The 13855-nt window shown below is 33.4% G+C and overlaps 1 long non-coding RNA gene across 1 annotated transcript; it reads right to left on the bottom strand.

Annotated features, from left to right (window-relative positions):
- Positions 1-3502: 3502 nt before the first annotated feature.
- LOC137822831 (uncharacterized) lies at positions 3503-4828 on the bottom strand. The gene is made up of 3 exons (XR_011082994.2): positions 4724-4828; positions 4498-4572; positions 3503-3673 (listed from the first exon to the last, which is right to left on the bottom strand). It is a non-coding gene; the product is annotated as an uncharacterized LOC137822831 (long non-coding RNA).
- Between the last annotated feature and the right edge of the window lie 9027 nt (positions 4829-13855).

Raw genomic sequence — 13855 nt, forward strand, 5'->3', positions numbered from 1 at the left:
CATACTTAAGTTAATAATTTCATTCTGTAGTGGTTTAAATTACAGGTTAAGGTTAATGATGTGATTTTTGAGATTGAAATAATAAAATAATTGTTATTTAAATATAAAAGATTGTTAGGTTAATTGTTTACTTCAACTTCTTAAAAGCATTAATCTTAGTAGAATCATAACTTTGGTAAGTAAGTTTTTGGAAGATTAGAGTTTTGTGTTTATGATATATTTATGTTGGAAGATATTTAATACAAATCTTCTTCCAACAATAAATATTGATGATTAAATTATGAATATCTTTGTGCGTTGAAATGAGTTTTATATGTAGATGTTGAATTTGATAATATTAATTCACCATTCTACATATGTTATGATTGTAATTAGAATAAAAAATTTCGATTACATGTGTTAGTTAACTTTTTTTTCTCGTTACTTTTAGTTTTATATAATTTTAAAAATATATTAATTTTAAAAAATTTACATAAAAATTGATTAGGAGTTTTTTTTATTAGTATTATTAATCTTATGTAAATTTTTGATATATTATTTATAAAACGATATTTTAACGTATTAAAGTTAAACGAATTCATCATTTTAACATAAATTTACATAAGGAATACATGATAACATTTTTTAAAGTGTTACATACATAACTCAACCTATTAAGATAAGCTTGTAAAAATCAAGTTGTAAATTGTAACACTTATTTAATTAAAGTTATCATGATGAATTCATTCACAAATGATGATACAAACTTTAGGTTGTGTTTGCTTCTGGGGGTGACACTGTAGCTGAAGACGAATGAGAGGGTGTTACTCTCGTTTGCTTTAGTGGAGTGTTGAAGTTGAGGGTGCAGGTGAAGGGAAAGATGTGGGTGGCAGCGTTCCTCTCATCACTGAAGAAAAAAGAGAGGAGGTTAAAATGAAAGTCATGTAGGACATGAACAAAGACAATGCTACCCCTTGTTTTTTTTCACACTTTATACTTTATCTTACACGACCCTTGCATGGCATGCACAACAGTAGTGCAACACTGTTATGCACAATGACAACAATGACAAGACACATGAGAAGAGATTCCTGAATTTGGTTTAGGGAATCTCTTTGACCAGAGTTGAATACGAATTCAATACCATGAATGAGTTGGTGAGAGAGTAGATAGGTCATAAGTGCTCATTCACGTGTATAACATGATTCTGCAAAGCTAAGAAACCACTCAAACAAATTCAAAGTATCCTTACAGACTTTTTGATGTGAATACAACTACAAGAATACATGATTCTTTGACATTCTTAGGAGCAACTTGACGTGTATAACATGATTATGCAAAGCTAAGAAACCACTCAAACAAATTCAAAGTATCCTTACAGACTTTTTGATGTGAATACAACTACAAGAATACATGATTCTTTGACATTCTTAGGAGCAACTTGAGCTGGTCATAAATGGCACTTTACTTAGAATTGGATCAATGTTCTAATTCAAGAACTCACCAAGACTTTGCACCAACCAAAACTCATATGGAGGTCCATATATTGTCAAATGGAATCAAACAACAAAGAATTGGAAGAACACAAATAGAAACCGAACAAAATCATAAAGCTAAGCTGCTGGACCGAACAAAATCAATTAAACAATGCTGGAAACACAAATTTAAACGGTAGAAAATGAAGGAGAACACTTAGGAATTAAAACTGCCGAATGGAAATTGAAGAAAAGGAAGAAGAAACACTTATAGAAGGAGTGTGCTGGATTTTGAGACTTGGAAGAACACTTCACGCCACTTGGTTCCTTGATCCAAGATAAGTGATGAAGTGCCGCCACTTGAAGCTCACCATTGCTCACAAGATAAGGCAAAGGAAGAAGAAGACTCAAGACTCACAATTTCTCTCCAAATTTGAGTATAGTCTCTCTACTATAAAATTCCAATCTGAATTGTGAAGGACCTAAGCCCTCCTTTTATAGGAGTAAGGGCTGGTCATTTACATAGCTTATTCCCTAAGCTACCCAAAAAACTCCTAAGATCACACCCCCCTTACTAAGCTCACTCCCCAAGCTTCTAGAATTTGCTAAACTAAAGCCTAAAGATGCTTTTACAAAAGAGGTGTCTCATGTTTCCCTCTAAGCACCTTTCTAAACATTATTCTATAGTATTTACAATTTAAAAGAAACTATAAAGAGAGATATTTAATATGAAGCCTATTATTTGAGAGTTTGTAGACTTCTTTATCTTTAGGCTTGATCTTCTCTTTGACTTCTTTTAATTTGTGAGAAGACTAGAAGGAAGAACTTCAAATGTGTAGGTGAAAATCCTCTTCCTTCATTAATAAAATCCTCTCCTAGTGGATATCCATCACTTTTGCATTGGTTTAGGGGGCTTAGAGAGGTTCGTGAGTAAGCATAGTGGTACGAGAGTGAGTTTGGTAGTTCATCTTTGATCTCAGGTTAGCTTTCTATGAGTTTAGTTTCTAGTCTAACTGATTATCATTGAAAAACAATGCACAACATAATCAATTATGTTGTTAAAAATAGTGGATTATCGATTATGCTCGTGACATAATTGATTATCTATAATTTTTATAGGAGCATAATCGATTATGGGGTCTGTGTAAGTCTTGGATTTATAACTACAAGCAAAGTCGATTATGCCTATTAAATCTTTGGATAATCGATTATGTGGTATTTGTAAGACAAATGATTATTGGTTATATTTATAATTTTTCTAGATTTTGGATTTTTTTAAAAATCAAATGTGTATTGTTTTCACGCACAAATTCATCTTCCTCAGAGTTGCATTGTGTTGTTATGCTTTTCTTCCTCCTAGTTCAATTTGATTTTGTTCTATTAGGAGAAATTCAATAATTATATATTAGTAATTTAATTATCCTGTTAATTTGTTTATGTAATTGTACATTTGATGGAAAATATTTGATGAAATATAACAATTTATTTTATCCGACATGAATTTAAATTATAGATGTGAATATATTTTTAAAAAATATTATTATTAATAAAAATAGTTTTTGTCTTTTTCATGAAAATTAATTATATATTTTATTTTAAAATAGAGATGTCAAGAGAGTAATGGAATTTATATTATATTATTTAAAATTAATTTAACAAATTAAATATATTTATTTTTCAGAATCCATTTCAATGAGTTTTTGAGAGTGTTAATTAAAATCCATTTTAAATATAGACTAAATTAATGTAATTATTGTTTTTTATTGATTAGTAGAAATTTATTTACATATTAGTCATAAGACATTCAATTTTGTTTTGTGTTTTTAGATTATTCCTTTATTTTTTAGATTTTTTTTTGACAAAAGTATTTTTTGAACATTTAATTGTTTATAAAAAATAGATTTTTTTTATTTAAAATTAATATTTTGACATAATGGAAATAGAAAAATTGAATCTTATATTTTATTTTTCACATTTTACATAGACATAGCATAAATGTTATGAAATAGATATAGTTTATTTCTCACATTTTATGTAACACCCCATAATTTACATATAACTATTACAATACCGGTTTTACATAATTCTATACAAGCTTACAGTTTTTCAAAATATTCCTAATACATGATTAGGATTTATAGAAATACAAATATTTACATATCCACAGCTCAAAATAAAACTCTGTAACCTCTAAGGTTCTCCTGCACCTGTATGGTCATCTGCTCGTGTACATAGTACAGTTATCGCAGTTCAAACACAGCAAGAAAAGCAAGGGTAAGCGACTAAAAATAGAATTTTATAATATACACACTTAAATCCAAAGAGAAAACCAAATTACATGATCAATTTATCAAATTATTCAATTTTTTTCAAATCTCAACAATAAACAATCACATAGATCTCACATGGATCTACACATCCAGAATATTCAACAAACAACGTCTTCCGGAAGACCCGTATTAAGTAAGTCCTACCAGAGACTAACACCTGATCCAAAGATTACCAGCGAATCCAACAGAAAGGATCAGGGTAAGTTCAATACAACCCAAGCCGTGCATCTCATATGTCACGATGTGCATGAACTCCCCCATCAGCTTCTCACCACCTGATATCTTAGTCTATGTGACTTAGATCATCAGTGAAGCTCGGAGATCTCTGTTACCACATAGGCATCAATACTTAATACACAACAAACATCAGTCCATACATTATCCCGACATCAATATTTAATACACAACGAACATCAGTTCATACATTATCCCAAATGTATGAATTCAATTCCATACCATTTCGTCATACAATATAATTCAAAAAGTGATCCAAAATATTCAAAAGTCTATTTGACATAAAAAAAATACACTTTAATACTAAATCATCAAAACCGAATATTTCCACAAATTTAAATAATATATAAACAAACAACCCAATATATATAAACACACAACATCCCTGCAAGAAAAATTGAATATTGGGACCACGTCCCTTCCGCATTCAGATCTTCTATCCTAGGGTGCTATTAAAAATTAAATTTAGCTTCCCTTACCTCAATTGCTTGCTTTCCAAGCAACTTTTAGAATTTTATTCCCCACCGTTTGGATAAGCTTCAAGATTTACAGGCCTAATGCAAATTATCCAAACAGAACAAAAATTCAGTATATAATAGAATAAGTTGAGAGGATTAAACTTTTCAACTGACCCCACCAAGATTGATGACTAAATCCTAAGGAAAAACAGAGAACAAAGGATATTTAGAGTAAAAATGAACTTACTCTGTTTGAAAATCTGATCGGGTAGAAATGTTCCTTAACTCCTCTGCTACAGCGTGGTATGATCAGATTCTAAAATAGATGAAGTTTGGGAGAGAAATTAAGAGAGAGAGAGAGAGAAAAAGAAGAAAAATGGTACTGTGGTGTGAAGAAGAATGTTTCTGTTGCTTTTAAAAAAAAGCACGCTGTTACATTATCTCCAACTACAAAAATTTTCGTCCTCGAAAATGAACTTACCAAAATAGAGATTAGGGTATGATGCTCGTATCTCCTCTTCAATTTCCCAAGTGGAGTCTCCAGATATGAGATCCCACAATACTTTCATCATGGGAATACTTCTTCCACGAAGTTGTTTCACTTGTGAATCTATAATTCTGATTGGCTTCACTTCAAATGACAGATTTTCTTTCACCTGGATGGAATCAGACTCTAGAATGTGGCTAGGATCAGGCACATACTTTCGTAGCTGGGATACATGGAAAATATTGTGAATGTTAGCTAAAGGAGGAGGCAAAGCAATTTCATAAGCCACAGGGCCTATTCTCCCGAGAATTTGATAAGGTCCTATGAACTTAGGAGTCAATTTCTTGGATTTGAGTGCTCTTCCTACACCAGTGAACGGTGTAACTCTAAAAAAGACATGCTCACCCGCAGAGAATTCTAAAGGTCTTCTTCTTTGATCTGCATAAGATTTTTGCCTGCTGAGAGATGTTTTCAATCTTTCCTGAATCATTTTGACTTTCTCATTGGTTTGTTGTATTAATTCTGGTCCAATTAACACACTCTCACCATCCTGAAACCAGCACAGAGGTGTCCTACACTTTCTTCCGTACAATGCCTCGAAAGGAGCCATTCCTATGCTAGCTTGGTAACTGTTATTGTAAGTGAACTCTACCAATGGTAGAATTTCATCCCAACTGCCCAAATGATCTAACACACAAGTCCTAAGCAAATCTTCTAAGGACTGGATAGTTCTCTCTGATTGTCCATCAGTTTGAGGATGGTATGCTGAACTAAGTCTGAGTTTAGTTCCCAAAGCTTCTTGAAGTGTTTGCCAGAATCTGGAGGTGAATCTAGGATCTCTATCTGAAACTATGTTGGAGGGTACACCATGCAATCTGACTATTTCATCTATGTAAATTTGGGCCAACTTTCGCATAGAGATTCTCAAGTCTATAGGTAGGAAGTGTGCCGTCTTTGTCAACCTGTCCACTATGACCCAAACAGAGTCATGCTTCCTCAAAGTACGTGGTAAGTGGGTAACAAAATCCATTGAGATACTATCCCACTTCCACACTGGAATGTCTAACTGAGTTAACATGCCTCCAGGTCGTTGATGTTCAATCTTTGATTTCTGACAAGTCAAGCAAGCAGCTACAAACTTGGCCACATCATTCTTCATGCCATGCCACCAATAAGACTTCTTGAGATCTTGATACATTTTGGTCATCCCTGGGTGTAAACTGAGTTTGCTTTTATGACCTTCAGATAACACTGTTTGCTTTAGTTCATTATCCTCTGGTATACATATTCTATTTTTGAATCTCAAAATACCATCCACTCCTAAAGAGAAGTCTTTAGCTTTGTCAGTATTTAATAAGCCCATGAAGTTCTTCAATTTTGAATCTTCCAACTGCTTCTCCTTCACCTTCTCCAAAAATTCATTAGTTATAACAAGTGTATTACAACTAATGCAATTTGAAGACATGGAAACCTTCAAATTCATACTCCTGAAATCTTCAATCAATGCTAGCTCTCTAATCATAAGCGACGACATTTGTATCTTTTTACGACTCAACGCATCTGCAACAACATTTGCCTTCCCAGGATGATATATTAACTGGAAATCATAGTCTTTTAAAAATTCAATCCATCTCCTCTGCCTCATATTTAACTCCTTCTGATCAAACAAATACTTCAAGCTTTTATGATCACTGAACACATTAAAACTAACTCCGTAAAGAAAATGTCTCCATATTTTTAAAGCAAAGACAACTGCTGCCAATTCTAGATCATGAGTTGGATAATTTCTTTCATGCACCTTTAACTGACGAGAAGCGTAGGCAACAACTTTCTTATTCTGCATTAGAACACAACCCAATCCCTGATAGGAAGCATCACAGAAAACTTCAAAAGACTGATTGGTATCAGGGATTGTCAATATAGGAGCATTAGTCAACCTTCTTTTCAACTCTTCAAAGCTTTTCTCACATTGTTCAGTCCATGCAAAAGGATGATCCTTTCTAGTCAATTGGGTCAAAGGAGCCACTATTTTAGAAAAACCTTCTATAAATCTCCTGTAATATCCTGCTAACCCGACAAAGCTTCTAATTTCAGTAACTGTTTTAGGACGTTCCCACTGAAGTACAACCTCCACTTTAGAAGGATCTACTGATATCCCCTGTGCAGAGATGACATGTCCTAAAAATTGTATTTCTGACATCCAGAAGTCACATTTTGAAAGTTTAGCATATAACTGTTTTTCTCTCAAAATGTTCAGGACGGTTCTAAGATGTTCTGCATGTTCTTCCCTTGTACGAGAATAGATCAAAATGTCATCGATGAACACTACCACAAACTTATCAAGAAAAGGTCTGAATATCCGATTCATATAATCCATGAAAATAGCTGGAGCATTAGTCACCCCAAATGGCATAACCAGAAATTCATAGTGACCATACCTTGATCTAAAAGCAGTCTTCTGAACATCTTCCGCTTTCACTGAAATTTGGTGATAACCTGAGCGCAGATCTATCTTAGAAAAGACAACTGCCCCATGCAACTGATCCATCAAGTCATCAATTCTAGGAAGAGGATATTTATTCTTTATTGTTAACTTGTTTAATTGTCTGTAATCTATGCATAGACGTGACGAACCATCTTTCTTCTTCACTAATAGCACTGGAGCTCCCCATGGAGAAACACTAGGTCGAATGAATTGCTTTTCCAATAAGTCTTCTAGTTGTTTCTTCAATTCACCTAACTCCACTGGTGCCATCCGATATGGAGAAATTGACACGGGGCCTGCTCCGGGAATCAAGTCTATTGCAAACTCTATCTCTCTTTTAGGTGGAAGTCCAGGAATCTCATCAGGAAATACATCCATAAACTCCTGAACTACAAACATATCTTTTTGTACTTTATCAGTAACTATAGAACAAGCCAAGAGCATAAAACATTCTGCACCTTCTCGTATCTCTCTCTCAAACTGATGAGCTGAGATAACCTGCATTCTTTCTAATTTAGGGAAAATTAACTTCTTCCGACCACAATCTATAAGGATATGATTAGCAGACAACCAATCCATTCCCAAGATAACCTCCAAATCTTTTAGAGGTATACAAATCATGTTGATCTTGTATCTCTGCCCATCTATAATTACTGGACACTCAGCACACATGGAAGAAGTTACTATAATACCTTCTGTTGGTGTAGATACCACCAACTCAAATTCTAATTCTCGGACTGGCAACTTAAGTTTCTTAGCACAATCAAAAGATATAAAAGAATGGGTTGCCCCAGAATCAAACAATACAGATAATTGTGTTCCAAGGATAGAACAAATACCTCTAATAAGGCTATCAGACTGTGAAGCTTCAACTCCACTAATAGCAAAATCTCTGCCAGCAGCTTTGGGTTTTTGATTACTATTTTGTTGTACTTGCTGCACTCCGCCAGAATTTGGAGCTCCCAATTGGACACGACAGTCTTTTGTTGCATGACCATACCTGTGACATCTATCACATGTCACATTTGACACTGGATGAGGGCAAAATCTAACAACATGTGGCCCACCGCATCGAAAACATCTGAAACTAGGTGGTGATTGAGAACTGAGTCTTCCACTGCTATAAGATTGAGGTCTGAAATAAGGTTTCTTTCTATCTTCATATTTAGGCATGCTTTTAGAAGGTCCTCCCACTTGAGGCTTAGCAAGTCTGCTACTATTTTTCAAACTCTCCACTACTTTTGCTTTCTCCACTAGAGCAGGGAAATCTCTAATGGACATAGGAATCACCACTTCTTTAAGTTCTTGCTTCAACCCAAATTCAAATTTTCTACATCTCCAAGCTTCAGTCATGGTCTGGGTGTAGAATCTAGCTAGGTGTTTGAACCTAGTAGCATATTCAGTGACTGAAAGATTTCCTTGTTCCAGCTGCATGAATTCAATTTCTTTTGCATACCTGACACTATCAGGAAAATACTCCTCCAGGAATCTTACTTTGAAGTTCTCCCAAGTAGCATCTTCACCTTTGTCTTCCATCATTTGCTTCATGCCTATCCACCAGAATTCAGCTTCTTCAGTTAGTACATAAATGACATAGGATAACTTTCTCTCTTCAGGGCATTGAGTAGCTTCAAAGATTCTTTCTATGTCTCTCACCCACTGGTCTGCTCCATCTGGATTTACCTTGCCATTAAGTTTGGGTGGATTGTGTCTCAGAAAATCCTCCAGACTAAAGGTATGGGGTTGTTGATGAAGCTGAGATGCTTCTGCTGCTAATCTAGCTGTTTCTAATTGATGAAGGGCGGCCTGATGTTGTTGTGCCATAGTAGCACTCTGTTGTTGCAAGGCTGTTGCCATCATCTCTATTGCCCGAGCTAAGTTGGGCATATCTACTGGTGGAGGAGGAGTAGGTGGTCTACGTGCCATCTACTAAGCACATAAAGAATTGGATTAGAAATTACTAAAAATTTTCAACTACATCTTTAAGACAAATTAACTTCAAAGAAATAATCATACAAAACAAGTAAAAACCAATCAAAACTTATCCCTAAAATGTACTCTAGCTACTTAGAATTAAGATAGAAAATAATCTTGATCTAGTCATGAGTGTGCACCCTCACCACTCTATCAAGATTCTTTTCATTCTTAATACTTTCATCTTTATTCATAACAATTAACTTGACTCGAACACAACAAGATTTCAAGAAAAAACTTTGTCAAACATCTTATTAGAAACTTTTAATTAAGTCTTGAGGCTAGATGTAACCAAAAATCTACACGCAGGAGAAACAGAATAAACCCACTACCCTCAGGTTATCCTAAGGATGAACCGCTCTGATACCATTAAATGTAACATCCCATAATTTACATATAACTATTACAATACCGGTTCTACATAATTCTATACAAGCTTACAGTTTTTCAAAATATTCCTAATACATGATTAGGATTTATAGAAATACAAATATTTACATATCCACAGCTCAAAATAAAACTCTGTAACCTCTAAGGTTCTCCTGCACCTGTATGGTCATCTGCTCGTGTACATAGTACAGTTATCGCAGTTCAAACACAGCAAGAAAAGCAAGGGTAAGCGACTAAAAATAGAATTTTATAATATACACACTTAAATCCAAAGAGAAAACCAAATTACATGATCAATTTATCAAATTATTCAATTTTCTTCAAATCTCAACAATAAACAATCACATAGATCTCACATGGATCTACACATCCAGAATATTCAACAAACAACGTCTTCCGGAAGACCCGTATTAAGTAAGTCCTACCAGAGACTAACACCTGATCCAAAGATTACCAGCGAATCCAACAGAAAGGATCAGGGTAAGTTCAATACAACCCAAGCCGTGCATCTCATATGTCACGATGTGCATGAACTCCCCCATCAGCTTCTCACCACCTGATATCTTAGTCTATGTGACTTAGATCATCAGTGAAGCTCGGAGATCTCTGTTACCACATAGGCATCAATACTTAATACACAACAAACATCAGTCCATACATTATCCCGACATCAATATTTAATACACAACGAACATCAGTTCATACATTATCCCAAATGTATGAATTCAATTCCATACCATTTCGTCATACAATATAATTCAAAAAGTGATCCAAAATATTCAAAAGTCTATTTGACATAAAAAAAAATACACTTTAATACTAAATCATCAAAACCGAATATTTCCACAAATTTAAATAATATATAAACAAACAACCCAATATATATAAACACACAACATCCCTGCAAGAAAAATTGAATATTGGGACCACGTCCCTTCCGCATTCAGATCTTCTATCCTAGGGTGCTATTAAAAATTAAATTTAGCTTCCCTTACCTCAATTGCTTGCTTTCCAAGCAACTTTTAGAATTTTATTCCTCACCGTTTGGATAAGCTTCAAGATTTACAGGCCTAATGCAAATTATCCAAACAGAACAAAAATTCAGTATATAATAGAATAAGTTGAGAGGATTAAACTTTTCAACTGACCCCACCAAGATTGATGACTAAATCCTAAGGAAAAACAGAGAACAAAGGATATTTAGAGTAAAAATGAACTTACTCTGTTTGAAAATCTGATCGGGTAGAAATGTTCCTTAACTCCTCTGCTACAGCGTGGTATGATCAGATTCTAAAATAGATGAAGTTTGGGAGAGAAATTAAGAGAGAGAGAGAGAAAAAGAAGAAAAATGGTACTGTGGTGTGAAGAAGAATGTTTCTGTTGCTTTTAAAAAAAAGCACGTTGTTACATTTTACATAAAATATTAATTTATAATTAAAAAATTATAAAAAATATTGTAGTAATTAAAAAAACCAACAAAAGTTAAGCGAAGAAATTAGAAGTTTTAATAATATCTGTATATAGTTCTTATTTTTTGAACATTTAATTCTTTATTAAAAATATTTTTTTTTTATTTAAAATTAATATTTTGACAGAATGGAAATAGAAAATTTTAATCTTATATTTTATTTTTTACATTTTACATATAATGTTATGAAATAGGTATAGTTCATTTTTCACATTTTATATAAAATATTAATCTTATAATTAAAAAGATTATAAATAATATTGTAGTAATTAAAAAAAGCAAAAAAATTAAGAGAAGAAATTAGAAGTTTTAATACCTCAATCAAGTCATCTAATTACATGGATATTTGAAATTTGAATATATATACATAGTTTTATGAGTTATTGTTATTTAATTTTATGTGATTGTTAATTTTTTTTTTTATATTTTTTTTCTTTGATTAAATTATAATATTGAAAATTTGAATTTTTGTATATATTTATATATTTTTGTTATATTAGAGTAATGAAATCATAGAGTCATTTACAATAAAATGTTTATTAAAATTTATATCAGTTATTAAAATTATGTTTTAGGGTCACTGTATTGATGTAGTTTTACACCGAAACGATAATTGTATTTCGTATGTTGTATTGACACTTACCTGTAATCATGGTTCTGGATGAAAGTTAAAGATTACATGGATAACATTATGAATTCGACAAGACATTATGATGAGACAAAGATGGTACATTTTGAGTAAACGGTTGCAATTTATGACGATTTTGTTGCGACGAACATGAATTTAATTTCACAAATACAACAACAAATTAAAAAAAGACTAAAGGTGCACCAGTGATGATCCTTTGTATGATTGGTTTTGGATTGAATTTGTTACGTATGGTGCATACTAGAAGCAACTCTATGAGTGAGTTACAACCACAAAAAGAGCGTCACAGACAAGAATTGATGGAGTACTTGGTTCACACTGAACAATGTCTTGATATTATTCGCATGGGACTGAAAGCCTTCCTTTAATTATGTCAACGAATACAGGGAACTGGACTTGTTAAAGATACATATTGATCAACTGTGGAAGAACAAGTTGCCAAATTTATGTACATTATTGGGCATAATGTGAAGAATCAAAGTGTGTCATTCTTTTTTCATCGGTCTAGAGAAATAGTTTTTTGTGACTTTCATAATGTTTTGAGTGCAATTTTAAGGTTGGAGGGAGAATTCTTAATTCAACCAAATGGAACGGTTGTAGAACCGCGCATCCTTAACAACATTCGATTTTACCCCCTACTTTAAGGTTTGTTTATGACAACATTATTTAAAATTATATATAATGTTTTATTTATTTTGTGTTTAATTAAAGTTATGAAATTTGGTTTACATTAGGATTGTTTAGGGGTCATAGATGGGACTCATGTACGTGTTAAGGTTGCACGTGCTGATGCACCTCGTTTTTTAGGGAGAAAATATTGGTCTACCTAAAACATATTTGTAGGTTGTGATTTTGACATGAAGTTCACATATGTCCTGGCCGATTGGGAAGGAACTGCCTTCGATTCAAGGATATTGAAAGACGCTTTGGTACGAGACGGTCCTTTGGTTATTCCAAAAGTTTAGTTTTAGGGGATTGGGTGTGCAGAACAATAAATAGGTTATAGTAGTATATACTAGCGCAAGTTTCCACAATCTTTGTAGGAAAATACTATCTCAGTGATGCAAGTTTTATGTTAAAACCAAAAATAATAACACCTTATCGCGGGGTTAGATACCATTTGAAAGAATATTCGCGAAGATGGCCACAAAATGCTAAAGAGTTGTTTAATCATCGACATTCATCACTTAGAAATGTAATTGAGAGAACTTTTGGGGTGATGAAAAGATGTTTTCCAATTATAGCCAGTGGGATTGAGCCACATTATGATGTCAATACTATGAAAAAAGTTGTTTTAGCTTGTTGTATTATGCATAACTTTCTTCGCGGGGTCGACAATGATGAGTCTCTAATTAAAGAAGTAGATCAGGAATTGTTGCAAGAAGATGTACAACCAATCCCTTCTCATGCCCGTGAGGATGATTGTAGGCTAGGTTGTCAGGGACACTATAGCAAACGAAATGTGACAAGATTGTGTAAACAATTAATTTGATGAAATAATATTTTTTTATCTTTTGTTCCAATGTTTGTCATCCTAACTTTGTTTAAGTTAATTAGATGGATCACAACAAGAATGTTGCTCCAGATTCATCAGGTGGTTATCGAGAGTTCACTAAGTGGACGACGGAGTTGGACCTAATTCTTCTAAATGCAATTATTGAAGAGGTACATCGAGGATCCAAAATTGACGGTAGGTGGACGACTCAGGGATATACTAACATTGTTATGACTCTACACAAGGCTGGATTATAAGTTATTAAGAAAAACCATGTCAAAAATTGTCAAAAGAGCCTCAAGGACTGGTGGAGGGAAGTACACGATTTTTTTGGTGGATTGAGTGGTTTCGCATGGAACCAAAACACTAAACATTTTGAAGCGGAGGAAGAAGTTTGGAATGACTTGATTAAGGTACCATGATAACTATTT

The sequence above is a fragment of the Phaseolus vulgaris genome, chromosome 9 (assembly GCF_051622355.1).
Source record: "Phaseolus vulgaris cultivar YP4 chromosome 9, ASM5162235v1, whole genome shotgun sequence".
Taxonomy (NCBI): domain Eukaryota; kingdom Viridiplantae; phylum Streptophyta; class Magnoliopsida; order Fabales; family Fabaceae; genus Phaseolus; species Phaseolus vulgaris.